Source organism: Macaca mulatta, chromosome 10 (genome assembly GCF_049350105.2).
Source record: "Macaca mulatta isolate MMU2019108-1 chromosome 10, T2T-MMU8v2.0, whole genome shotgun sequence".
In the NCBI taxonomy this organism is placed as follows: Eukaryota; Metazoa; Chordata; class Mammalia; order Primates; family Cercopithecidae; genus Macaca; species Macaca mulatta.
The window spans coordinates 28599016-28626118 of record NC_133415.1 but is presented as its reverse complement, the minus strand read 5'-3'; the positions used below and the strand labels follow the sequence as shown (position 1 = coordinate 28626118).

The 27103-nt window shown below is 49.3% G+C and overlaps 1 long non-coding RNA gene and 2 pseudogenes across 3 annotated transcripts in view; 1 reads left to right on the top strand and 2 right to left on the bottom strand.

The window, feature by feature from the left end:
- The window catches only part of LOC100427985 (glutathione hydrolase 5 proenzyme-like), a 48305-nt pseudogene extending 37129 nt beyond the window's left edge, over positions 1-11176 (bottom strand). The window contains exons 1-6 of the transcript XR_013399471.1: positions 10947-11176; positions 9952-10161; positions 9173-9384; positions 8708-8893; positions 8377-8532; positions 2-110 (exon numbers count right to left, since the gene is read on the bottom strand). The product of XR_013399471.1 is annotated as a glutathione hydrolase 5 proenzyme-like (transcript). The remainder of the gene's footprint in view (position 1; positions 111-8376; positions 8533-8707; positions 8894-9172; positions 9385-9951; positions 10162-10946) is intronic.
- Positions 11177-19115: 7939 nt separating this feature from the next.
- LOC710641 (NADH dehydrogenase [ubiquinone] 1 alpha subcomplex subunit 2 pseudogene) lies at positions 19116-19539 on the top strand (annotated as a pseudogene). The gene has a single exon (XR_012016.4). The product of XR_012016.4 is annotated as an NADH dehydrogenase [ubiquinone] 1 alpha subcomplex subunit 2 pseudogene (transcript).
- Positions 19540-23433: 3894 nt separating this feature from the next.
- Positions 23434-25169, bottom strand: LOC144331897 (uncharacterized). Its single transcript, XR_013399495.1, has 3 exons — positions 25031-25169; positions 24104-24129; positions 23434-23571 (listed from the first exon to the last, which is right to left on the bottom strand). It is a non-coding gene; the product is annotated as an uncharacterized LOC144331897 (long non-coding RNA).
- Between the last annotated feature and the right edge of the window lie 1934 nt (positions 25170-27103).

Here is a 27103-nt window from a genome sequence, read left to right as displayed (position 1 = left end):
CAGTCAACAGATTTCTCAAAAGGCCAGGCGCGGTGGCTCACGTCTGTAATCCCAACATTTTGGGAGGTAACGGCTGGCGAACCACTTGATGTCAGGAGTTTGGGATCAGCCTAACATGGTGATAATAAAAATAGAAAAATTAGCCAGCATGGTGGCATGTGACTGTAATCCCAGCTACTTGGGGGCTGAGGCAGGAGAATCGCTTGGATCTGGGAGGCAGAGGTTGCAGTGAGCAAAGATCACACCACTTCACTCTAGCCTGGGCAAAAAAGCAACACTCTGTATCAAAACAAACAAACAAACAAACAAAAAACCCACACAAAATGGGAAACAGCTAGTCTGTTCTGTAAATGACTTTGAGAAAACTGGAAACCCACACACAAAACATGGAAACCTCCTTGAGCTTATCCTTAATCCTTATGCAAGGTACACAAGTGCTGTAATGTCCCCATTGCACCCCTAATTCTGGACATGCAGTATGAACCAAACTTGTCATGAAATGTAACTATACACAGCTAAAAGTTCACATGGAACTACCATAGACTCTGAATATGCAAAGCAATCCTAGGAAATATAAACTTTTTTGGAGGTCTCACACTGTTCAATTTCAAATTACATGGAAAAGATCTACTCATCCAAAGACTATGGCAGTGGCCTAACAATGAAACCATGCAGACATAACAGAACCTAAACGTACATCTGTATGGAGTCAACACGCTGTTTTTTCAAGAGAATGCCTGGAAGACAAAATGAGGAGTGGGAGGTCTGTTCAATTAATGAATCTGAAAATACTGGATATCCACATGAAAAAGAATGAAATAGGACCCTTATGTTACACAATACACAAATACCAACTTGAAATAAATGAAAACCTAAACACAAGACCCAAAAGCATAAAACTTCTACAGGAAAACACAGAGTGAGTGGAAGCTCAGGGCAACTTCATCTATGCTCATAGGTTGCAAAAAGAAAAAACAGGAAATACATGGAAAATACATTCAAAATCAATGAAATGTATCAAAATTGTGATTTTTCTTTCTGGCCTGACCCAAAATCGCTGCTAACAAAAGGAAAACTCAACACGTGAAAAAGAAAACTCGAGAACTACGGCATGGTAAAGGGAGCAATGAACCAATCAACAATGAGAAGGCATTCTTCATATAGGGAGGGCATGATGAGGAATCATTTATCTGAAAGAGGTTGTTACATGGTATGCACGAGAAACTAATGCTACTAAGAAGCAAAACATGCAAGGCCAAGTCACCTGGCCAAAGTTGGGCAATGAACCTGAAGAGATATTTCTCAAAAGTCCCAGCTACTCGGGAAGCTGAGGTGGGAGTGAGCTGAGATCGCACCCCTACACTCCAGCTTGAGCAACCATAGCCAGACACTGTATCAAAAAAAAAAAAAAAAAAGGAAAAAAGAAAAAAGAAATAAACTATGCAGAGAAAGATAAACATCGCATTGTCTCACTCAGGAGGAATCTACAAAACTTTATTTCCTAGAACTAGTAAGCATAACTTTCTAAATGGGTTGGGGTTCAAAGGTGGGGCATGGTCAGAGATTGGAAACAGGTATAAAGTTACATATTCCCATGAGAGGAATGAAACCTGTAGTTCTTTTCCACAGCAGCAGGGTGACTAGGTCTAACATTATCAGAGTGTACTTTTCAAGAAAGCTAGAAAACAGGATTCTGAATGTCTTCACCTCACTCTATGAGGAAAGACAGATGCTAAATACCCTGATTTCATCATTACACAATGTATGCATGGACCAAAGTGTCTCATTCTACCCTCTGGTAGTACACCTTTACCACAGGGTAAATTTTTGTAAAGAAATGTAAGGGAACAGGCTGAGCATGGTGGCTCATGCCTGCAATCCCAGCACTTTCAGAGGCTGAGGCAGGAGTATTGCTTGAACCCAAGAAGTGCAGGCTGCAGTGAGCCAAGATTGCACCACTGCACTCCAGTCTGGGCAACAGAGTGAGACACTGTCTCAAAAAATAAAAATTAAAAAAAAAAAAGATGACGTTCAAGTGATCAACCAACACGAAAAAATGTGCAACCTCAGCGCAATGCAACTCCCAAACACAATGAGATATCATCTCACGTTGGTCACAATGGGCATTTTTTCAAAGTCAAAACAACATGCTGGCGAGGCTGATAATCTGTCCCAAATCAAGGCAGCAAAATTCCTGCAAAGAAAAAAAACTAAAGCATGTCTGCCAGCTGCTGGTCTGTGTTAGAGAGGGCTCTTTCTAGGGGCACCAGAGGGAATGGAGTGTAATTCAAACTGGAAGCCGTTTAAAGCCAGAGCTAGCTCACCTATTGAGGCTATACCTTTTAACTCTACTCAACTGCAGTAGTCAGGACTCTTGTTGCAAGTGACAGAAACCCAACTCAAACTAGCTTAAGCCTAAAGACAGATTTATGGACTATCTCATGGAATTCATAAACAAGATAGTTCTGACTCTCTCTCAGACCTCATTGGCCTTAAGAACAATATGGAGTCAGAGACTCAAACACCACTCTCTTCTCTTGTCATGTCTCTGTTTCTTTGAGATTTGTCCTTTTTTCTCAGCAATTCCCCCAATCCTCTAGTTCACATAAGATGGAGTGGAGTCTCCCTCTGTCGCCCAGGCAGGAGTGCAGTGGCACAGTCTTGGCTCACTGCAACCTCTGTCTCCTGGGTTCAAGCGATTCTTGTGCCTCAGCTTCCGAGTGGCTGGGATGACAGGCATCTGCCACCACGTCCAGCTAACTTTTGTATTTTTAGTAGAGACGGATTTTTGCCATGTTGGCCGGGCTGGTTTCGAACTCCTGACAGGTGATCCACCTGCCTTGGCCTTGCAAAGTGCTGGGATTACATACGTGAGCCACCGCGCCCGGCTACTGATGCAATAATATATTCTTAACTCTGGTTCAAAGACTTTTTGAAGAAGCAGATAATGAGCATGACAGAATTGAAACTGATTTGGGGAATCGATTAAAATCTCCATCTAGGTTGGGCGCGATGGTTCACACCTATAATCCCAACACTTTGGGAGGCCAAGACAGGCAGATCACTTGCGGTCAGGAGTTTGAAACCAGCCCAGCAAACATGCTGAAACCCCATCTCTACTAAAAATACAAAAATTTGCTTGGTGTTTTGGTGTGCACCTGTAATCCCAGCTACTCAGGAAGCTGAGCCATGAGGATCACTTGAACCCAGGAGGTGGAGGTTGCAGTGAGCCACGATCACGTCACTGCACTCCAGCCTGGGCAACAGAGTGAGACCCTGTCTCAAAAAAAAAAAAAAAAAAAAATCCCCATTCATACATGATGATACCAAAAGATCAAAAGAAAGCAGAACGATTTTTTTGGAGCAAAACACACTGCTTGCTGTCAATAAAAAGATTACAGTCCTAACTTTTCCCCCAAGAATTCTGTCAGATAATCTCAAAGTTATCAAAATGAAATGGGATTATTTAAAGATGAAGGACTTAAAGAAAAATACTTGGCCAGGCACGATGACTAATGCTTGTAATCCCAGCACTTTGGAAGGCCGAGGCTGGTGGATCACCTGAGGTCAGGAGTTCAAGACCAGCCTGGCCAACATCATGAAACCCCGTCTCCACTAAACATACAAAAATTAGCCGGGCATGGTGGCCGGTGCCTCTAATCCCAGCTACTCGGGAGGATGAGGCAAGAGAATCGCTTAAACCCAGGAGGCAGAGGGTGTGCACCTGTAATCCCAGTTACTGGGGAGGCTGAGGCACGAGAATTGCTTGAGTTCAGGAGATGGAGGTTGCAGTGAACTGAGATCTCACCACTGCACTCCAGCCTGGGTGACAGAATGAGACTGCCTCAAAAAAAAAAAAAAAAAAAAAGTGCTATTTTAAGTGTTTTATGATTAAACTTCTGTAATTGTCTATTGCACTAAGTTCATTATTTTTATTGTATTAAACTTTAGATTCATGGGGCACATGTGCAGGTGTGTTCCATGAGTACACTGCAAAATGCTAAGGCTTGGGCTTCTATTGAACTCATCACCCAAACACTGACCATAGTACCCAATGACTAGTTTTTCAACCCTTTCCCCTCCTTCCCTCCCCACATGTGGAGTTCCTAGTGTCTGTTATTTCCATCTTTATGTCCATTTGAACCAACTGTTTAGCTATTTATTTATTTATTTATTTTTGAGACAGAGTCTTGCTCCTTCACCCTGGATGGAGTGCAGTGGCTCCATCTCAGCTCACTGCAATATTCACCTCCCGGGTTCAAGCGATTCTCCAGCCTCAGCCTTCTGAGTAGCTGGGATTACAGGCAGGTGCCACCACACCAGGCAAACTTTTGCAATTTTAGTAGAAATGGGATTCCACCATGTTGGCCAGGCTGGTATCGAACTCCTGACCTCAAGTAATCCACCTGCTTTGCCCTCCCAGAGTGCTGGGATTATAGGCATGAGCCACTGTACCTTGCCTATTTTTAAATAATACTTAATTTTCTTTCATTTTGCTAATAATTTAGAGTACAATTATATAATGATATTAACTTTTTTTGGGGGGTGGGACAGGGTCTCACTCTGTCACCCAGGATGGAGTGCAATGGCTCAATCATGCTTCCATGCAGCCTCAAATTCCTGGGCTCATGTGATCCTCCCACCTCAGCCTCCCAAACAGCTGGGACCACAGCCATGCACCACCATGTCCAGCTAATTTTTCTATTTTTGTGGAGACAGGGTCTTGCTATGTTGCCCGGGGGGTGTCAAATTCCTGAGCTCAAGCAATCTGCCCGCCTTGGCTTCCCAAAGTGCTGGGATTAGAGGCCGAAACCACCGTCCCTGGCCTAATAATGTAGAATCTTACTTAATGTTTCATAGTATGATTTTCAAAGTTTGTATTTGAAATGTATTTAAATATGTAGTTTGATCTTTTGAAAAACATTTGAATTCCTAACAGATTATAAAATACTATTGTGCCCAGGAGGTGGAGGTTGCAATGAACAGAGATCAAACTGCTGCACTCCAGCCTGGGTGACAGAGCAAGATGCCAGCTCAAAACAAAACAACACAAAACAAAAAAAACTAGTTGTGTTAGGGTTCAAACCAGAGAAGCAGAACCAGTAGGAAAGATACACACATTCAGATATACATAAACATATAGTGACACACATCTGCATAGATATAGAAACGGATGGCTTCTAGCCAGGCACAGTGGCTCACACCTGTAATCCCAGCACTTTGGGAGGCCGAGGCAGGCAGATCACCTGAGGTCAGGAGTTTGAGACCAGCCTGGCCAACATGATGAAACTCTGTCTCTAATAAAAATACAAAAATTAGCCAGGCATGGTGGTGCATACCTGTAGTTCCAGCAAATCGGGAGGCTGAGGCAGGAGAATTGCTTGAACCCGGGAAGCAGCAGTTGCAGTGAGCCGAGATCACGCCACTGCACTCCAGCCTGGGTGACAAAGCTAGACTCCATCTCTAACAAACAAACAAACAAACAAAAAAGCTATATACAGACATACATCTAGATAGATAGATATATTCGTAAAAGCTTGGCTTCTGCATTTGTGGGGTTGGCTAAGCAAGCCCAGAGCTCGCAGGACTGGCCGTCAGGAACGACAATCACCACCCAGGCAGGGCCAAAGCTTGCTTTTCACAGGCACTCAGGAAGAAAGATCCAGAGGGAAGGGAGCACAATTGTGGACTCGGCTGCTATTTGAAGTCTGTGCTCCAGGAAGTCCTAAGCCCTCTCTTTTCTAAAAAAAGAAACAAACTTTTTGGCTTGTGGTGCCACAAGCTGTAGTCTCAGCTGCTCAGGAGGTTGAGGCAGGAGAATTGCTTGAGCACAGGAGTTAGAATCTAGCCTGAGCAGCATAACAAGACTTTGGTTCTAAAAAGCATTTAAAAAATAGTCCGGCTGCAGTGGCTCACAACCGTAGTCCCAGCACTTTGGGAGGCTAAGGCAGGTGAACTGCTTGAAGTCAGGAGTTCAAGACCAGTCTGGCCAACATGGTGAAACCCCGTCTCTACTAAAAATACAAAAATCAGCCGCGCGTGGTGGCGCATGCCTGTAATCCCAGCTACTTGGGAGGCTGAGGTGGAAGAATTGCTTGAACCTGGGAGGCAGAGGTTGCAGTGAGCCGAGATCTCGCCATTGCACTCCAGCCTGGGCAACAAGAGCGAAATCCCATCTAAAAAAAAATTTTTTTTGTAATGAAAAAAGTTTTGGAGATAAGGGGTCTTGCCCTGTTGACCAGGCTGGAACACAGTGGCACAGTCACACCTCACTGCAGCCTCAAACTCTTGGGCTCAAGCAATTCTCCCTCCTCAGCCCCCCTAGCAGCTGGGACTGTAAGTGCATACCACCATGCTGACTAACTAAAAGAAAAAAAAAATTTAGAGAGATGTAGTCTCACTATGTTGCCCAGGCTAGTCTCACACTCCTGACCTCAAGATCTTCCCGCCTTAGCCTCCCAAAGTGCTAGGATGTGAGCCACCATTCCCGGCCCCAGTAAACCAATACTGATACATTATTACTAACTAAGGTTCATCTTGATTCAGATTTCTTTACTATTTCCCATAATGTCCTTTTCCTGTTCCAAGATCTCATCCAGCAGACCATACTATGTTTAGTTCTTAAGTCTCCTCAGGATTGCTGGAGTGCAGTGACTCCATCTCAGCTCACTGCAACCTCCGACCACCAAGTTCAAGCTATTCTCCTGCCTCAGCCTCCCGAGTTGCTGGGATTACAGGCACCTGCCACCACGCCCAGCTAATTATTATTTTTTTTTTTTTTGAGAGGGAGCCTCCCTCTGCTCCCCAGGCTGGAGTGCAGTGGGGCAATCTTGGCTCACTGCAACCTCTGCCTCCTGGGTTCAAACAATTCTCCTGCCTCAGCTTCCCTAGTAGCTGGGATTACATGTGTGTACTACCACTCACTGTCTTTTTTTTTTTTTTTTTTTGGAGACAGTGTGAGATGGGGTTTCACCACATTGGCCAGGCTGGTCTAGAACTCCTGGCCTCAGGTCATCCACCCACCTCAGCCTCCCAAAGTGCTGGGATTACAGGTGTCAGCCACTGTGCCCAGGCTATTCTGCACTTCACTTGCAAAATATTTTTCCCTTTACAATAAATTGCTCTATGCTGCATCACCTTTCCTGTGTGTTTCTTATTTAAATTTTTTATTTATTTTAATTATTTATTCTTTTTGAAACAGGGTCTCACTATGTTGCCCAGGCTGGTCTCTAATCTTTGAGCTCAAGCGATCCGCTCACCATGGCCTCCCAAAGTGCTGGGATGACAGGCATTAGCCACCACACCCAGCCTAAATTCTTTGAAACTGACAACTGCGGCCCCACAACAGCTGTCAATCATTGTACCACTGCCATCCAGCCTGGTTGACAGCGTAAGGCCTCATCTCACAAAAGGAAAAAGATATATTAAAAATAAATAAATAAATAAATATTTTTTTTTCCTTAAAAACAAGGTATCCCAGTCATGCACGGTAGCTCACACCTGTAATCCTTGCACTTTGGGAGGCCAAGGCAGGTGAGTCATCTGAGGTCAGGAGTTCAAGACCAACCCAGACCTACATGGTGAAACCCCGTCTCTACTAAACAAAAACCACAAAAATTGGCTGGACATGGTGGAAGGTGCCTGTAATCCCTGCTACTAGGGAGGCTGAGGGAGGAGAATCACTTGAACTTGGGAGGTGGAGGTTGCAGTGAGCCCAAGAGTGCACCAGTGCCCTCCAGTCTGGGCTCCTACAGAGTGAGACTCCAGCTCAAAAACAAATACAAACAAAAAAGACAGGGTCTCCCTCTGTTGCCCAGACCAGAGTGCAGTGACGCGGTGACAGCTCACTGCACCCTTGACCTCCCAGGCTCAACTGATTCTCCTGCCTCAGTAGCTGGGACTACCAGCACACATCACCATGACTGGAGAATTTTTAAATTTTTTGTGCTGATGGTCTTGCTATGTTGCCCAGCCTGGTCTTGAACTCTTGGCCTGAAGTGATCCTCCTACCAAGTCCTCCTTACAAAGAGCTGGGATGACAGGCGTGAGCCACCGCACCCGGCCCCCTGAAGCTGCCTGTTCCTTGAGCACGATGTATATCAAGGGGAGCTAGAGTGAGAGCAGCACCGTGGGGAAGGGACAGGGCTGCCACCCTGAGCTATGTCATGTTAGGCCAGACCCCTCTTCTCCAAGCGAGATCAACCACATGAGTGATCTCAGGAGCCCGTGCCCGCTCAGACAGCCTGGATTTTAGCTTCGTAGGTGGATGGGAACCTGTGAAGGTTCAGAGATGCTGGATGAACCTTTTTCCTGGGAGAGCTTTCCAAACAGGGAACAAACAGAGTCACCCGGGGCCCCGCTGAGGGAGGATCCTACCAGAAGCCGTCATCACTGTCTCACTCCACACCGGTGGTGATGGTGATGTCATCGATGTAGGTAGTTGGTGTCGTGTACAGAAGCACAGACCGCTGTAGTCCCGCATAGTTGAAGAAGTCAAAGTCTGTGTTCTGAACAAAGTAACCCTTGGGATACCTAGGGCAGGAGGACTGTGGTTCGCTGGGCCCTTGCCATGGGTCTTTTGCCCTCAGGTCACTTGCCTCCCCAGATCAGGGCCTCCTCTCTGTGTAGGCCACCCTGTCCCTGGCAGGAAGACCACAGGGTGGGGCGGGAAGGTGGGTGCGCGCAGTGGAGGCAGGATGGTACTCACTTGGAGTTGTCAGTCGTGTACGGATGGTCCCTGGTGGCAGGGTGGGGGGCGAGCGTGTTGTTGATGGCGACAGTTGATGACGCAGAGGCGGGAGGGCAGGGGCCCCACCCGGAATAGACTGCTGCTGTCAGCCTCGAAGGGGAGGTAGCCCCTTTCATGCTCTAGCTTGTGGACACCAATCACCCACTGCAGACATAGGGAGATATGAGAAGGGGGTGGCAGGTCGGGGCATGAGGAGGGGCTCTGCTATGGGGCACGCCCTCACATAACCCGCAGCATGGGGCTCAAGGGCCTGCCAGCCAGACGGGAAAAAGGACATCCCAGTGGGGTAGATCAGGCCACCTATCCACCTACACAGGGCACAGCCCCCAGGGCAGGGTAAGGCCCCCCACTGTCCCACCCCAGGAGACAGGCTGTGGGTGGAATCTGAGGGTCCCATGCTGTTCAGCAGCTGTGCCCACACACCTGCCCTGCCTGCTCCTGGCCACATTGACCACAATGGCATAGAAGTGGGCACTGCCAATCCTCAGCACCACTCTTATGTGCAGGTCCCGGATCCATCGCTTCAGCAGGGGCACCTCCCGTTCATACCACATCCAGCTGACAAAATGCTGCAGCCGCCAGTCCTGGCTGATGTCATTGAAAATGGAAACTGGTATGTCCAAGGTGGGGCCCGACTGCGAAGAGAAGGGCCGGGCTCAGCTCCTAGGCCCACAAAGGGATCCGGGAAAACAGTGCTGCACAGCTGTGCCCCCAGGCCTAGCACAAGCCCTGACACATGGTGAGGACTCCTGGCAGAAAAGACAGATAACTTGCTGATGACAGGTCAACTGCCAGGGCAGTTTGTGCACCTGGGCCACTGGGGTCAGAAGTTCGAGACCAGCCTGGCCAATATGGTGAAACCCCATCTCTACTAAAAATACAAAAATTAGCTGGGGGTGGTGGCGGCGCCTGTAGTCCCAGCTACTCAGGAGGCTGAGGCAGGAGAATCGCTTGAACCCAGAAGGCGGAGGCTGCAGTGAGCCAAGATCATGCCATCGCACTCCAGCCTGGGTGACACGGCGAGACTCTGTCTCAAAAAAAAAGAAAAAGAAAAAGAGGATGTAGATCAGGCAAACGCGGCCCAGACCTCACCGGATCCCACTTCTTTGCTGACCACATCCAAGTCAGGAGGGCAACAGGGGTGGCGTCTTTGGCCTGATGTCACAGTCTGTCCTCTATCTGAACCCTGAAAACCAACGTACCTTCCCCCCTCAGCAGAGCCAACATCAGAATGTCTAAACTGTCCCCTGCTGGCGATCTCTGGGCCCAGCTCTGTGCAGCGCCTGCTGCTCCGGCCTGACGAGTGTCTGGTGGCTCATGCCTATAATCAGTGCTTTGGGAAGCCAACGTGGGAAGATGGCCTGAGGCCAGTAGTTCGAGATCAGCCTGGATAACATAGTGAGACCCTGTATCTTAAAAAACAAAACAAAACGAAAAAGTTGGTTTTTGTTTTGAGACAGAGTTTCAGTCTGTCGCACAGGCTGGAGTGCAGTGGCTTGATCTCGGCTCACTGCAACCTCCGACTCCCTGGTTCAAACAATTCTCCTGCCTCTGCCTCCCAAGTAGCTGGGATTACAGGTGCTCATCGCCACGCCCGGCTAATTTTTGTGTTTTTAGTAGGGACGGGGTTTCACCACGTTGGCCGGGGTGGTCTTGAACTCCTGGCCTCCGGTAATCCGCCCGCCTCAGCCTCCCAAGGTGCTGGGATTACAGGTGTGAGCCACCAAGCCCGACCAAGTTTCTTTTCTTTGTTTTTTTTTTTTTTTTTTTTTTTTTAATTAGGCATGGCGGCCCCAGCTAAGTTGCAAGGCTGGGGCGGGAGAATCGCTTGAGCTCAGAAGTTAGGATTGTGCCACTCCGCTGCAACCTGGGCGGCAGGACCAAACACAGTCTCAAAAACATTTCAAAAATTAAAAATAAATATTAGGAGACTGCCCGGGCTCAGCCTTCGCCTCCGGAGGCGGCTGGACAGGAGCGCTTCCTCCTCCTCCCGCCTCCTCCGCCCTGGCCCTCCTGGGTCCCCCTAGTCACCCCAGTACCCCAGTCCTCCAACCCCGCGCCCCCAAGCCCATTGACCTTTAACCTCCTCCGGGCCCCCAGCTCCCGGGCACTCAGGTGAAGGAGGCCGCAGGGCGCCGGGGCTTAGGCCATTCCCAACGCCAGGCTTCCGGGGGCCTCTCGCAACGGTCGCGCCTACCTCTGCTCCTAGAAGCCCGGGAGTCGGTTGTTGGAGAAGTCGGCTTGGAAGCTTCAGAGGCCGTCCAGCTCCTTGCGCTCCCGCGATGCGCTCTGCCGGATGTACAGCATCCCGCCCAGCAGCGCCTGCGGGCAGCCACACAACAGCCGCCGGAGAGCCGCCCAGGACACCGCCACCAGCCAGGTCATACTTCCCGCTCCTCCTCTTGTCAGCCAGTCTGAGGGGATGAGAGCGGCGCAGGGGAAGCCCTGCGGGCTTGTCGCCTGAGGCGCGTGCGGCATGGCGCGCGTGAGGCCTTGGGCGCCATGTTTGTTGAGGGCGAGTGCCAGGCCTGGAGGGGCGGGGCAGTGCCAGGCGCTGCTCAGTAGAACCTGTGGCTGGAATCCAGGGCTAGGCCTTTGGGGAAGCGGGACCCCCACCCTCAGCTCCAGCCAAGAAGGGCGTCGTCTGCTGCCATCCCAGCAGAGGCTGGATGATCCAGGGCCGCAGGTCAGGACAGAACCCCCGAGATTGGTGGCCTTACTGTTTCTTCAAGGGGCACCTCCACTTGCTTTCCCCAGCAGGAATTGGAGCAGGCCCCAGCGGAGCCTCTTCCATGACTGCTGGATGCAGCCTCTTGCAGGGATGCATGTCCTTGGGAGGCGGCTGTAGCCTTGACCTTGGATCTCTGGGACCCTGACCCTAACCAAGGGGACAGAAGTTCCTTCTTGGCTTTGAAGATACAGGGAGAGAGGCCAGGTGCAGTGGGTCAGGCCTGTAATCCCAGCACTTTGGGGGGGCTGAGGTGGTCGGATCACCTGAGGCCAGTAGTTCGAGACCAGCCTGGCCAACACAGCGAAGCCCCCTCTCTACTGAAAATACTAAAAAAAGAAAAAAAAAAAAAAAAAAAAAGGAGGAGCCAGGCATGATAGCAGGCGCCTGTAATCCCAGCTACTCAGGAGGCTGAAGCTGAAGAATCACTTGAACCCAGGAGGCGAAGGTTGCAGTGAGCCGAGGTCACACCACTGCAGTCCAACCTGGGTGACAGAGCAAGAATCTATCTCAAAAAAAAAAAAAAATTGCAGGGAGAGGGTGCCCTGCTGGACCCCACTTTACTCCAGTAGGGAAGGCACCGTGTGGAAGGGTAGAGGAAGAGATCTGGAGACAGTAAAAGAGACATAGGTTTATTAAGGGGACTTTCACACAGGTGCAGTGGCTGTGGCTGGACATGAGAACCACTACATTTGTAAAAAGCAAGCAGCTTCCATAACATTTTCACCTAGCATCCTCGACCTGTTACCGGTGGAAGGTATCCGAGTTCCTGGTGGTGAATCCATACACAACTGAAACAACCTCAATTCTTGCCTCCTCAGAAGAAAGAATTTAACCGAGGGTCATAAAGTAGAAACCAGATAGAGATAAGTTGCAGAGCAGGAGTAAAATTTTATTAAAAAGCAGGCCAGGAACAGGCGTGGTGGCTCATGCCTGTAATCCCAGTTCTTTGGGAGGCTGAGCCCAGTGGATCACCTGAGATCAGGAGTTGGAGACCAGCCTGGCCAACATGGTGAAACCATGTCTCTACTAAAAATACAAAAATTAGCTGGACGTGATGGTGAGTGCCTGTAATCCCAGCTACTTGGGAGGCTGAGGCAGGAGAATCTCTTCAACCTGGGAGGTGGAGGTTGTAGTGAGCTGAGATTGAGCCACTGCACTCCAGCCTGGGTATAGAGTGAGATAGTATTTAAAAAATGGTTACTAAAAAAACTTTAGAATAGGAAGTAAAGGAAAGAAGGAAAGTACAACTTGGAAGAGGGCCAAGCGGTCGACCTGAGAAACCAAGTGCCCAGCTTGACCTCTTGACTCAGAGTTTCACAGGTTGGCATCCTTTCAGGATCTTGTCACTCCTGATTCCTTAGCTTGGGGCTCCGAACGGACTTTCTTCTTTGACCGTAAAGTCATTCTGAGGGTACACATCAATTATGGCTGTCGGGTGCCTCTGCCATACAGAGGGGTCCCTCTGGTCCTAGGAACCTGGACTGGACACAGTTGTTTGTACGATTACTCCCCCACCCCTTTTCTCATGCTCGCCAAATCCACCTTCTGAGAATGGACCTTAATACTGGAAATGGAGTCCCCAGCATAGTGAAAATAAATACATTGTAGAAACTGACAAGGCCTAAAGGCTTTTTCCCAAATGTTTGTGCTTTTTTTCTTATTTTATTTCTTTAAAATTTTACTTGTATATTCCTTTAGTGAAATGCTTACATGCTTAAATTAGGATATAGTTCACTGTTTATGAGGCAGCTTTAGGCCACATTTAACAAAAGAAAGAAAAAGTAGGATGCAAAAGTTTATACAGTATGTATAAATCAGTAATTCAGGATGGGCTTAGTGGCTCACACCTGTAATCCCAGAACTTTGGGAGGGGGAGGCAGGAGGATGACTTGAGCCCAGGAGTTTGTGACCAGCCTGGACAACATAATGAGACCACTGTTTCTACAAGAAATACAAAAAAACAAAAAAAAAATTACCCAGGCGGGGTGGCACACACCTATCATCCCAGGTACAGGAGAGGCTGAGGCAGGAGCATTGATGAACCCCGGGAAGCAGAGGTTGCAGTGAGCCAAGATTGTGCCACTGCACTCCAGCCTAGGTGACAGAGCGAGACCCCATCTCAAACAAAAAAAAAAAAGAAAAGAATAAGACTAAAGGGTGCCAGAAAAGATGCCTTCCTTTTTCTTTTTCTTTTTTTTTTTTTTTTTGAGTCTCACCCTGTCACCCAGACTGGAGGGCAATGGCCCGATCTCAGCTCACTGCAACCTCCACCTCCCTGGTTCAAGTGATTCTCCTGCCTCAGCCTCCTGAGTAGCTGGATTACAGATGCTCACCACCACACCCAGCTAGTTTTTGTATTTTTAACAAAGACAGGGTTTCACTATGTTAACCAGGCTGGCCTCAAACTCCTGACCTCAGGTGATCCACCCACCTCGGCCTCCCAAAGTCCTGGAATTACAGGCATGAGCCACCACGCCTGGCCAATTCAAGTATTTCTTCAGTTTACAGTTGGCTAAGAAAGCAAAGCTTTATCTAAAACCTTGGGGTCAGCAGAAGGGGTGTTAAGTTTCTGCCTGTGAGTGTGATTCCCTCCAGGCCCCTCAGGAAGAAATTTGGAACAAAGAACGCCAGTCAGAGTTCAGTCCTCGGTTCACCCTTATCTGAGGTCGAAGGGAAAGCTGTCACCATTTTTCATCCGGTGGAGATCTGCGCTTCCGAAAACAACTTAGAGACATTTGTCAAGATGTCATCTTTACTTTCTATAGGGGATCAGATATCTTATGGCTGTAACCAACTTGGATGGCTATTGTTCTGAGCTCTTATTACCTTTTTCTTTTTCTTTTCTTTTTTTTTTGAGACGGAGTCTCACTCTGTCTCCCAGGCTGGAGAGCAGTGGTCCAATCTAAGCCCACTGCACCGTCCACCTCCTGGGTTCAAGCAATCCTCCTGTGTCAGCCTCCTAAGTAGCTGGGATAACAGGCATCCGTTATCACATCCAGCTAATTTTTGTATTTTCAGTACACATGGGGTTTCACCATGTTAGCCGGGCTGATCTTGAACTCCTGACCTCAGTTGATCTATCTGTCTTGACCTCCCAAAGTGCTGGGATTACAGGTGTGAGCCACTGCACCCAGCCAATTACTACCTTCTTCTTATCAAGTTGCTAATTTACTTCTCAGGAATAGCCAGGTGCCCAAAATTTCCCTTAAAGGCTAATGTGGTTCGAGTATGTGCCCTCCAGATCTTATGATGAGATGTGATTTCCAGCCAGATGCAGTGGCTCACACCTGTAATCCCACCACCTCCTCCTCCTCCAATTCCTCCTCCTCCTCCAACTCCTCCTCCTTCTCCAACTCCTCCTCCTCCTCCAACTCCTCCTCTTCCTCCACCTCCTCCTCCTCCAACTCCTCCTCCTCTGTTTCTTTATCCTCCTCCTCCCCCTCTTTCATTTCTTTTTCCTCCTCCCCCTCCTACATTTCTTTTTCCTCCTCCTTCTCACAGGCATGAGCCACTACACAAGGCCTGGCTGTTTGTTTCTTTCTCCTCCTCCTCCATTTCTTTTTCCTCCTCCTCCTCCTCCTCCTCCTCCTCACAGGCACCAGCCACCACGACTCACCTGGCTATTTGCTTTTCCTCCTTTCCTCCTCCTGCTCCTTCTCCGCCTCCCAAATTGCTGGGATTACAGGCCTGAGCCACCACATCTAGCTATTTCTTCTTCTTTTTCTTCCTCTTCTTCCTCCTCCTTCTTCACTTAATTTTATTTTTCTTGATATAGAGTCTCCCTCTGTTGCCCAAGCTGGAGTGCAGTGGTGCGATCTCGGCTCACTGCAACCTCCACCTCCTGGGTTCAAGCCTCCCAAGTATCTGGGATTACCAGCGTCCGCCACCATGCCCAGTCAATTTTTGTCCTTTTAGTAGAGACGGGGTTTCACCATGTTGGCTAGGCTGGTCTCAAACTCCTGACCTCATGATCTGTCCACCTCCACCTCCCATAGTGCTGGGATTACAGGCATAAGCCACTGCACCCAGCCCCCTGGTTTTTTGTTTTTTGTTTTTTCCTTGAAATGGAGTTTCACTCTTGTTGCCCAGGCTGGAGTACAATGGCATGATCTTCCCTCACTGCAACCTCCACCTCCTGGGTTCAAGCGATTCACATGCTTTAGCCCCCCGAGTAGCTGGGATTACAGCTGTCAGCCACTGCGCTGGGCCTACAGCTCATTTCTTACCACATAAATCTTTGCGCCTCTCCACAAAACTGCCATCAGGGATGTCCCCAGAAACCATTCATCCCAGGTGCCATGCAGAGAAGAGCTTCTCGTTCTCCTTTTCCCTTTACGTCTTCCCTCTCACCTCATCTTGTTCATTCACTCATCCCTTTTCCATTCTCACTTTTAAGCGTTAACCTTTCAAAAGCCTGTCTTCCCCTACAAGTAATGTATTGTAACTCCCGCCATCACCATATCCTTCTCCAACCCACCAAACTGCCAAGGATGGTAAGTCCATAAACTAAGAAGAAATGGGAAACATTCATTGCAAACTTTGCAGCCCCTCAGTCACCCAATGTGACAGCACAGATCTTCTGGTCTTTGAAGACACATTTTTTTTTTTTTAAGACAGGTGTCGCTCTGTCACCCAGGTTCAAGTGCAGTGGTGCAATCACAGCTCAGTGCAGCCCCCGACTCCTGTGCTCAGGTGATCCGCCTGCCTCAGCCTCCCAAGCAGCTGGAACTACAGGAACACACCACCACACCCAGCTAATGTGCTTATTTTTTTGTAGAGATGGGGTCTTGCTCTGCTTAACAGGCTGGTTTCAAACTCCTGGCTTCAAGGGATCCTCCCACCTTGGCCTCCCAAAGTGCTGGGATTACAGGCATGAGTCACCATGCCCGGTCTGAAGACTTTTAAATGCTGCCATATTCAAGATACATTGAAACTCACCTGTGTTTGATGAGCCTGCTTTTTGCAAGTGAGTAATATAAAACACACTGAAATACCTTAAGCTTCTCAGACTTTGTACCTTCCTCTGGAATAATCAGTGTATCCCAAAAGTAAATCCATAATGAGGTCCAGTTTTTCCTTCCTCCTTGGCTATGAAATAGACAAGAAAAAGGCAAGCAAGCCATGTCCACCTCACTGTAGGAGACTCTCCTGTTTGCTTTTTGACTGTATTTGGGAAGCGGGGGCCTGACTGCTTTCCTACTTCCTAAGCACAACTTCCTTTACCTAGGAAATCCTCAGCATGACCTACATAGATTAAACCAGTTTCTTCACTTTCTTTCCAATATTCTTACAACCAAAATATCCAGAAAGGGCAAGGCAACCTGAAAAAATGAGGACAGGTATATTATCCCATGAGCCAAACTGCCACTTACACTGGTTAGTCATGAAATCAGCAAAATTCCAGATGAGCTCTCCAACTACGTATTTTCTATGTTTTTGATCCAGACCCAGATGGTACTGCTCTAGCAGACTGTTCTGGTCATCTTCACTGAACATCAGAGATGGATCCTGGAATTCAAGGCAAAGAGAATTTAAGAATCAGAACTGGCAGAATTGTAAATGTCAGATAAAAAATAAAGATCCACTTGATTGTGACGAAAATACCTGACCTCACAGGGGGCTGTAGTGACAGCAGGACTGACTGATGCTAGGATAAAGACAGCCAGGGAATGATCTAACCCAGAATAAAAAGGAGGTTTAAAAAAAACCCAACATGGTCAGGCATGGTGGCTCACGCCTATAATCCCAGCACTTTGGGAGGTTGAGGCCAGGCAGATCACAAGGTCAGGAGATCGAGACCATCTTGGCTAACACGGTGAAACCCCATTTCTACAAAAAATACAAAAAATGAGCTGGGCATGGTAGCGGGCACCTGTACTCCCAGCTACTCAGGAGGCTGAGGCAGGAGAATGGTGTGAACGTGGGAGGTGGAGGCTGCAGTGAGCAGAGATCACGCCACTGCACTCCAGCATAGGCAACAGCAAGACTCTGTTGAAAGAAAAGAAAGAAAGAAAGAAAGAAAGAAAGAAAGAAAGAAAGAAAGAAAGAAAGAAAGAAAGAAAGAAAAAGAAAGAAAGTCATTAATTAGTAATTGCTTTATTTATAAATGTAATTTGATATTCGATTCATCTTACTTTTCCATCTCTATCTGCTGGTACAGTCTTAAGGCTGAACTACACTAGAAGTAAAAATATGCCTTGGGACCAGGCATGATGGCTCATGCCTGTCATCTCAGCAGTTTGGGAGGCCAAAGTGGGAGGACTGCTTGAGCCTAGAAGTTCAAGACCAGCCTGGGAAATATAGCAAGACCCCATCTCTACAAAAACTACACAAAGTAGCCAAGCATGGTGGCACACACCGGGGGTCCCAGCTACTTGGGAGGCTGAGGTGGGAGGACTGCTTGAGCCCCGGAAGTTGAAGCTTCAGTGAGCTGTGTTTGCATCACTGCACTCCAGCCTGGGTGAGAGAGCGAGACCCTATCTTAAATGTATGTATGTATGTATGTATGTATGTATGTATGTATGTATGTATAATGAAATTAAACCAGGCTGGGCATGGCAGCTCAGGTCTGGAATCCCAGCACTTTGAGAGGTCAAGGCAGGAGGATGAGCACTTAAGCCCAGGAGTTCAAGACCAGCCTAGGCAACACAGTGAGACCCAGTCTCTACAAAAAGTTTAAATATTAGCCAGGTGTGGTGACGCATGCCTGTGGTTCCAGCCACTTGGGGGGCTGAGGAGGGAGGATCATTTGAGCCCAGGAGGTTGAGCAGTGAGCTGTGATTATGCCACTGCACTCCAGCCTGGGCAACAGAGTGAGGCTCTCTCAAAAAAAAAATTATTTTTAATTAAACTAAATAAATTCAGCTATTCTAGTCATATATCAAGACCTCAATAGCCACATGTAGTTAGTGGCCACCATTTCACACAGTGCGTATAAGGGACATTTCTATCATTGCAAGGCTTCTTTTTTGAAACAAGGTCTCACTCTGTCCCCCAGGTGGGAGCGCAGTGGTGCAATCATGGCAGACGGCAGCCTTGACCTACTGGGCTCAAACAATCTTCCCACCTCAGCGTCCCAAGTAGCTGGGATTACAGGCAAGCACAACCATAACCAACTGATTTTATTTTTTATTTTTCTTATTTTCTTGAGACGGAGTCTCGCTCTGTCACCCAGGTTAGAGTGCAGAGGCACGATGTTAACTCACTATAACCTCTGCGTCCCTGGTTCAAGCAGTTCTCCTGCTTCAGCCTCCTGAGTAACTGGGATTACAGGCACACACCACCACACCCAGCTAATTTTTGTATTTTCTTAGTAGAGACGAGGTTTCACCATGTTGGTCAAGTTGGACTCGAACTCCTGACCTCATGATCCACCCACCTCGGCCTCCCAAAATGCTGGGATTACAGGTGTCAGCCACCATGCCCGGCCGCAACTAATCTTAAATTTTTTGTAGAGATGGGGTCTATGTTGTGCAGACTGGTCTCAAATTCCTGGGCTCAAGAGAGCCTCTGACCTCGGTCTCCCAAAGTGCTAGCATTCCAGGTGTGAGCCACCACACCCAGCACCTGCAGCACCCAGGTCTATCAGTGCTGACCTAGAACCTCTCGGGAGTTTCTTAAGAATTCAGAACTGGGGGTATTAGCCAAGATGGCGGCGGCCGCAGTGAGTTGAGGAATCAGGGCAAAGCTGGGCCTGCGTGAGATTCGCATCCACTTATGTCAGCGCTTGCCCGGCAGCCAGGGTGTCAGGGACTTCATTGAGAAACGCTATGTGGAGCTAAAGAAGGTGAATCCTGACCTACCCATCCTAATCCGCAAATGCTCCGATGTGCAGCCCAAGCTCTGGGCCCGCTACGCATTTGGCCAAGAGAAGAATGTCCCTTTGAACAACTTCAGTGCTGATCAGGTAACCAGAGCCCTGGAGAACGTGCTAAGTGGTAAAGCCTGAAGCCTCCACTGAGGAATAAGAGCAACAGCTCCAGAGCCTGGCCTCTGCTGGACTTAGTATAATGTGAAAAAAATGTGTTCTCCTATTCCTCATAAAGCTTGTGCTGTAAAATACTTTCTCAGGGTGTTCTTGTCCTCATCTACCCTCTATCCCTTACTGTGTAACCACTGAGGCAAAGTAGCTTAATATAAAAATAAAACTTTATTCTGCCTCATCAAAAAAAAAAAAAAAAAAGAATTCAGAACTGGGGCCAGGCATGGTGGCCCACGCCTGTAATTCCAGCACTTTGGGAGGCCAAGGCAGGTGGATCACTTGAGGTCAAAAGTTCAAGACCAGCCTGACCAACATGGTGAAACCTCATCTCTACTAAAAAAAAAAAAAAAAAAAAAGATTAGGAGAACATGGTGGTGCATACCTGTAATCCAAGTTACTTAGGAGGCCAAGGCAGGAGAATCGCTTGAACTGGGAGGCAGAGGTAGCAGTGAGTCAAGATTGTGCCACGGAACTCCAGCCTGGGTGACAAGAATGAACTTCTGTCTCAAAGAAAAAAGAAATCAGAACTGGTTACCTTTTCAAAGTGGATGAGCAAGGGTGCATATCCACGAGCCACTTCCCCCTACTTGACTAGTTTGCAGAAGTGGCATTCTGTAAGCACGATAAATTTAAGGGTGCAAACAGAACAGCGCAGTCCACTGTGGGTGGCTGTTCTTTATGTGTCAGCGGGAGTCCCAGGAGCTGTGAGAAACCAGTGTGAGCTGGCTGGGGAGGGAACGAGGGGCTGGATGGGGTTCAGGAATCCACATAAAAAAAAAAAAACCGACAAGATAAAGCAACCTATCTTTGGATAGGAAGACAAAAAAATGAGAGGGATAAAAAAATGAGGACAGGCTGGGCGTGGTGGCTCCCGTCTATAATCCCAGGATTTGGGTAGGCTGAAGCAGGCAAATCACTTGAGGTCAGGAGTTAGAAAGACCACTTGGGCATGGGTGATAGGAGGCTGTCTGGAAACAAGGCCGGTAAGGAGGCCACTTTTGAGGACCAAGCGAGTGGGGCAGAGGCCTGGCTGCTGGCAAGAAGGCAACGTGGACGGGGTAGCAGGAGGTGAGCCCAAAGGTGAAGCAAGGGGCACACTGCAGTGGGCACAGGGCAGGCCAGGGGAGGCGAGTGACATCTCTGCCCAGAGAGAACACACAATCACAAAGTTCAACACCGCTTACCTGGTGAAACCCTACAATTCTGTCGCTCTGTACTCGCTCTGAATAATGGGCTTGCGATAAGTCTTACACCAATTCTCAAACTGGGGGCCAGCTGCAGCAGAATCAATGCCAGTTGCCCGTAGTCGTGATACCAAGTGTAGTAGTTGTTCACACAGATCACGTCCACATACGGAGCCCAGGACCAGAGCGGCAAAGCCCATTCAGCACCCAGAAGACTGCATGACTCAGCACTCACACACTACAGGGGCTCTTCTGGCAGAGAAGGTAAGAAGGGGATGTAATCCCAGCATTCTGGAAGGCTGAGGCAGGAGAGTGACTTGCAGCCAGGAGTTAGAGACCAGCCTGGGCAACACAGCGAGACCCTAGCTCTACAAAAACTAGTAGTAAGAAAATTAGCATGGCACAGTGGCTCGTGCCTGTAATCCCAGCACACTGGGAGGCCAAGGTGTGAGGATCACCTGAGCCCAGGAGTTTGAGACCAGCCTGGTCAACATTGCAAGACCCCATTTCTACAAAACAAAATAAAACAAAACAAAACAAAAGGCTAGAATGAGAAGAGCTGCCTCCTGGGGCTAAGAACATCCAAGTGCATTAAGTTAGATCCTGAAATTACCCTGCCCCACAGGCAAAAATCATGGTCAGAAAGTGGCCCAAAGGAGGCAGGCCTGTGACTGCACACTGACACTCATGATGTGTGCAGCTGGGAAGGGCTATGAGAGGCAGAGCAGCTGCCAATGCACAGTCCTCGGCCAAAGCCCAGGGCCCCCGCCACTGGAACTGACTCCTGTCCGGGCAGCGCTCCCATCACTGGGCTTCCCCTCACCTTGCCCTGGAGAAGCACTCCCTCCTGAGGGGCTGATGCAGTCATTGTCACAGAGAATCTCTGTTTTGTTTTGGAGACAGTCTCGCTCTGTTGCCCAGGCTAGAATGGAGTGGTGCAATCTTGGCTCAGTGCAACCTCTGCCTCCCAGGTCAAGCACTATGAGCAATAGCCGGCAGTTCCTCCTCAAATTAAAAATACAACTACTATGTCATCTAGCAATCTCACCACTGGAAAATACAAAGTACATGGATGTATTATGCTCCCTGATTACAAATGACATAGAAGAGCTCTAGTGATCCAGACAATGTGGTATTGGCATTCACACAAAAATACACAACAACAAGACCCAACAAGGGAACCAAATCCAAATTCATCTATGGTGGACACATTTAAAAAAGAACACCCAGGGGATGGGAGACCCCGGGCTGCCTTGGGTGGGGCCGCAAAAGTGTCCTGGGATGACCTGTAGCTGCCTCTCACCTGGGCTCCGGATGGTTTCCACTCCATGAGGATTTCCATAGTTTCTGTTCAGCCACTCTCAGAGTCAGGAGGGCTTCTTTGGGGCTGTGACCATCTGTCCCAGCCTTTCCTGTCTCCATGACATGCCGTGTGACCTACGTATACTGCAATATGTAGGTGCGTGTACTGAGGGCATACAGTTAAGATGACCTACAACCGATGCTACTCGAAGTCTTCCAGAGATTTTTCAGATATCCCCAGACCAAAACAAACTAGTGACATTCCATGGTTTTGCAAACTGGCACCAGCAACTGCACAGAAACAGCTCCCTATGCACCATCAGACACTCTCCAGACCCGCCCCTCGCTCACAAATACAACACAGGAGCATGAACCCTGGCAGTCTTCACTCCTAAGGGCCACTTAACAGCCTCTATCCATCAGGAAGCCTTTGATCTGGGCCAGGCTGCCGACCCACAGGGGTGAATTGTGCCTCTAATGCTGAGTGTTGCTTCCCCTCACTGGGCTAACCCCCATCCTTGCATATAGAAGTTTCCCAGGGAAACTGCTGTCTGATATCCAGGAGCTCATGTGAAATGCTCCAGCAGGCCGGGCGCGGTGGCTCAAGCCTGTAATCCCAGCACTTTGGGAGGCCGAGACGGGTGGATCACTAGGTCAGGAGATCGAGACCATCCTGGCTAACACGGTGAAACCCCGTCTCTACTAAAAAATACAAAAAACTAGCCGGGCGAGGTGGCAGGCGCCTGTAGTCCCAGCTACTCAGGAGGCTAAGACAGGAGAATGGCCCGAACCCGGGAGGCGGAGCTTGCAGTGAGCTGAGATCCGGCCACTACACTCCAGCCTGGGCGACAGAGCGAGACTCCGTCTCAAAAAAAAAAAAAAAAAAAAAAAAAAAAAAAGCTCCAGCAACCTGGATGGCCTTGGCCACCTCTAGTACTAGCCTTTCCCTCTGTGGGGTTCACTCCCTGACTCTTGATTGTGCAGGCCAACCTACAGCGGCTGAGATCTCCTGCTCCCTCAGCCTCCTGGGTCACCCTGATGGCATCATGCTGGCCAGAGGCTGGTGTCTGCAATCAAGAATGAGGTACCCACAGGCTGACTTCCCTGGTGTGGGAAGCAATGCCTGGGGTCTCCAGACAGCCCACCTGAGGAAAAGAATCCAGCTCTGACACAGCTCAAAGACTGTGTTATGGACATGGAGAGACTTTCCAGGCCTGTCTCCTCTTCTGGCTCACTGGATTCCTAGGAAAATTATTGACACACTGGGCTTAAAGCTCTCAGCCTCGGGCCCAAAATGCCACAGGGAATCAAATCAGTGTGACCAAGGACCAAAGACTTCTCCTTGGCTGGGAATGGGGGATCAGGGTTGCAGAGACCAGGGGCGCAAAGTGATACCTGTGCCGTAAGAGAAGAAACTGGGGATCTGGTCCACCCCGGGCTCCTCAACCTGAGTGTGAGGCCTTGCTGGGCCCTGAGCTCACCTGCCCCTTGGGAGTCCATTGTGACTGCAGTCCAGAGGGGTCAATGTCCTCACTGATGACAGAAAGAAGTCCTGGGAGATGCGGAGGGCATCGTGTAGCGGCAGGCAGTCTGGGTGGTCCACAGGTGTGCGCTTCAGCAGGTCCTGGGAAGGGATGAGGTGGTGAATTCGGGGCCGTGCTTCTGGGACTCAAATGAGAAGCCCCTGGGCAATGCTCAGTCCTCACCGAAAGAATTCAAAGGGCAGGCCCTCAGGGACCCACACTCATGCCTGCAAAATCTGAACTGAAAATTAGAATCGGAGCAGCAGGGTTGACTCTAAAAGGGCCCCAGCTGGCTTTTCTCCCTGCTGCAGTCTTTACTCTTTTCCTCTGGCAGAGGCAGCCAGGTGGACGCTCATCTCACCACGCAGCTGGGAGAGACACCCCTCTACCCACCCTGCAGCTGCTCCAAGGATACTGGAGACCGAAAGACAGGGGTTGGGGAAGCAAAATATTCCTGCCTCCACTGAGAGCAATTGGCCAAATGCCAAGCTCAGTAGCTAAGCTCTATTTAGGCCCTGGCCCTGTTGGCATGGTTACCACAGGCCAGGGAGGCATACTCAGGGCCCAGGATCCCTCTGCCTGACTTTTCAAATGGTCTGTTCTCAGTGACTCTGGTGCCCTCCCACAACTTACTTGGTCAATGGGCTGGTACAGCAGAGCTGTTGGGGACAGCAGAGAGAAAAAGGACAAAGCCATGCAAAGAATCACTCAACACCTCAGAGACCAGTTTGTCCCCCACCCACCTTGCTCCCCATATGAACACCCGCTTTTGGGAAGCCAAAGTGGATCCACAGCAGCCTCCACCTCTGTTATCACTCCCAGGGCAGACCAAGCAGCAAGAACAGGTGACACACAGACCTGGTGACCCTGTCCCCTCCCTATCCATGCCTACTCTCCCATCAGAACCGGCTTCTTCGACAGCTGCCCCAGTCCTGTCCAGGCCTTACCTGGCTCAGAGCAGATGATCCCCTGCACCTCCAACCTGAATCACATGGCTACACCCAGCACATGCTACAGAGGCCGAGCACACTCTGGGTCACATCCAGAAACTCCACAATAGGGGAGGAGACAAGCTGTTTCCCAGGAAGGGCAGCTCCCCAGGCCTGGTCATTCTCAGACTCCTCCAGTCAAAGGCCAGGCACAGCCAGCTGGGATCACCATGCTTCACTCTGACCCACACGACTGACCTTGCCTCCTCTATGGGAAGAGACCCCTGCACACAGCCTCAAACCCAGACATAACAGGACAGGACACGCTGGGCGCTAGGGAGGCCAGCCAGATCTCCACACAAAGGCTCTGCTCTTAAGAAGGAGGTAGCCTCAGGGGCAAAGGTTTCCTGAAGCAACTCAGGTGAGGCCTCACATACAAGAGCCCAAAAGAGGCTGCAAAACTACAAGCTCAGCCAGCCAAGAACCCAGGGCCACACCCTTCTGAAACCCAGACTCCAAGTGAGGATCACTAGGATTCAGCAGAACAGCAGGACGTGACAGCTGGAGGACCAACACTTACCAACACCCTTCCAGCAAGCAGCTGTGCCTCGCCCCTGCCCACATGACTCACCCAACATCAGTCTTGCACCTGGATGCCTCTGTCCACAGGGTCATGATCTTTGACCTCCTGCCATAGGAGTGGTGAGACACATGATGGTGGTCTGGGAAGAAGGATCCTAGACTGGGTGTCCCATAGGACCAGGTTGTGACAGATCCCACAGCCAACAGTCATGCCCCAGCCAACCCCCAAACGCAACAGCTCCCCAAAGCCCTTGATGTAAATAGCCTGTGCACTGCTAAGCAGACACCTCAGGGAACAATCTGATGGCTGTGAAGAAGATGCAGCCTCAACAGGGTTCCACAAGCCTTCTGCAAGCAAAGCCTTCTTTGCTTGGGTGCCTAGTCAAAGCACTAGGGAAGATCTTAAAAGATAAATTCAGCATTGTGGGAGGCAGAGGCAGGAGTACAGCTTGAGGTTAGGACTTTAAGACCAGCCTGAGTGCAATGGTGAGACCCTGTCTCTACAAAACACAAAAATTAGCATGGCATGGTGGTACATGCCCATAGTCCCAGCCACTTGGGAGGCTGAGAAGGGAGGATTCCTTGAGCCTGGGAGGTCAAGGTTGCAGTGCCCATGATCATGCCACTGTGTTACAACCTGGGCCACAGCACAAGATCCTGTTACAATCAAACAAACAAACAAAAAACCAAAGATGCCTGTTTTCTGCCCCATCAAATAAACCCAAATCGCAGGGTGACACAGGGTATTAACATTTTTAAATATCTCCTTTCCTGAAGTAAATGTATAGTAATGGCTGAAAACCACTGAGTTATGTAAATACACTTCATATGACTTATTTGTAGCCCTTTCGTGTCTAGCAATTTCTACAGACCCTCTCCGTGGGCTTTGGAAGCCGGAATGGGCAGGGCCAGGTGTGAGGTATCCTAGCACACTGAGGCTAGAGCACAGCTCCCAGCTCAGGGGGACCCATTTCTGAGGCTAAGGCACCCACCAGGGACTCAGCCTATCTTCAGAGGGAAAATCACACCTCAGAACCCCAGAGACCCAAAAGAAAGCTCGAATTTGGCAGATACCTGCCAGTGGGTCCTGGAGCGGCAGCCCCAGGGAAAACCGCCATTGCACTGTCAGCTCCCTCCAGCCTTCTCTCAGGTCCCAGGGGGTGGAGGTCTCTGACTAAGCTCAAAGGTCTCAACAAACGGCGGGTTGAACCTCTGAGGAGTTATTAACAGGCCTATAATTACCTCAAGACTCCACCTGACCAGGGCCAAAAATGAGTCCTGGGAGGGCAGCCAGGAAGAGAGCAGAGCAGAGAGGAAACACAGGGAGAGGGGGCCCTGGGACCACATCAGATATGGGGGGAACCAGGGGAACGAGGGCAGCCCTGATGATTGTGCTCCCCATAGGCCCTGCATGTCTGTGTCCCCTGAGAATTCAGGGTGAGGAGCTCACTCTTACTCTTCACCTGTTCCTGGGCTCTGGCAGGCTGGCCTGCTTCCTGCCCCAGCCTCACCCACTCTCCCCACTCCTCACCACTGATGTGGGCAAGTTGATCTCTCTGGTTTGCTGGCCTCTCACTCTCTGCCCAATGGCACCGAGTTAACTTCTTTGCATGCTTTATTTTCTGTGATTAAAAAGGGAAGCAATTCTCACTAACGCCATTTCTCAGAGGAGAAAACAGGCACAGGGATGTTCTATGACTTCCTCATGGTCACCAAGCTACAAGTGGGAGCTGGGCTTTGAATGGAGGTCTACCCATGCTCCTAAATTTGAGCCGTCCTCCAAAGAAAGGACAGCACTGTAAAAGCTCAGTGAATGTGGCAGGAGACTTCACTAAGGCCTGACCAGGCTGGTACCCTGATATCCAACTTCTAGCCTCCAGAACTGGGAGAAACATAATTCTGTTTTTGATGAGCTCCCCAGGCTACGGCTCTTTGTTGTAACATCCTGAACTAACCCAGAAGTGCGTTCCATCATGTGTGTCCTATTCCATCATTCAGAAGGGAGTCACTAACCCCTCAGTGCTGTCTTTGTGGATGCTGCCCACCCTCGGCTGAGATGGGGCACAGGGTCTGGGTCTAAATAAAATTGGAAGGCACTGGAAGGTGAAATGTCAGAGGAGGA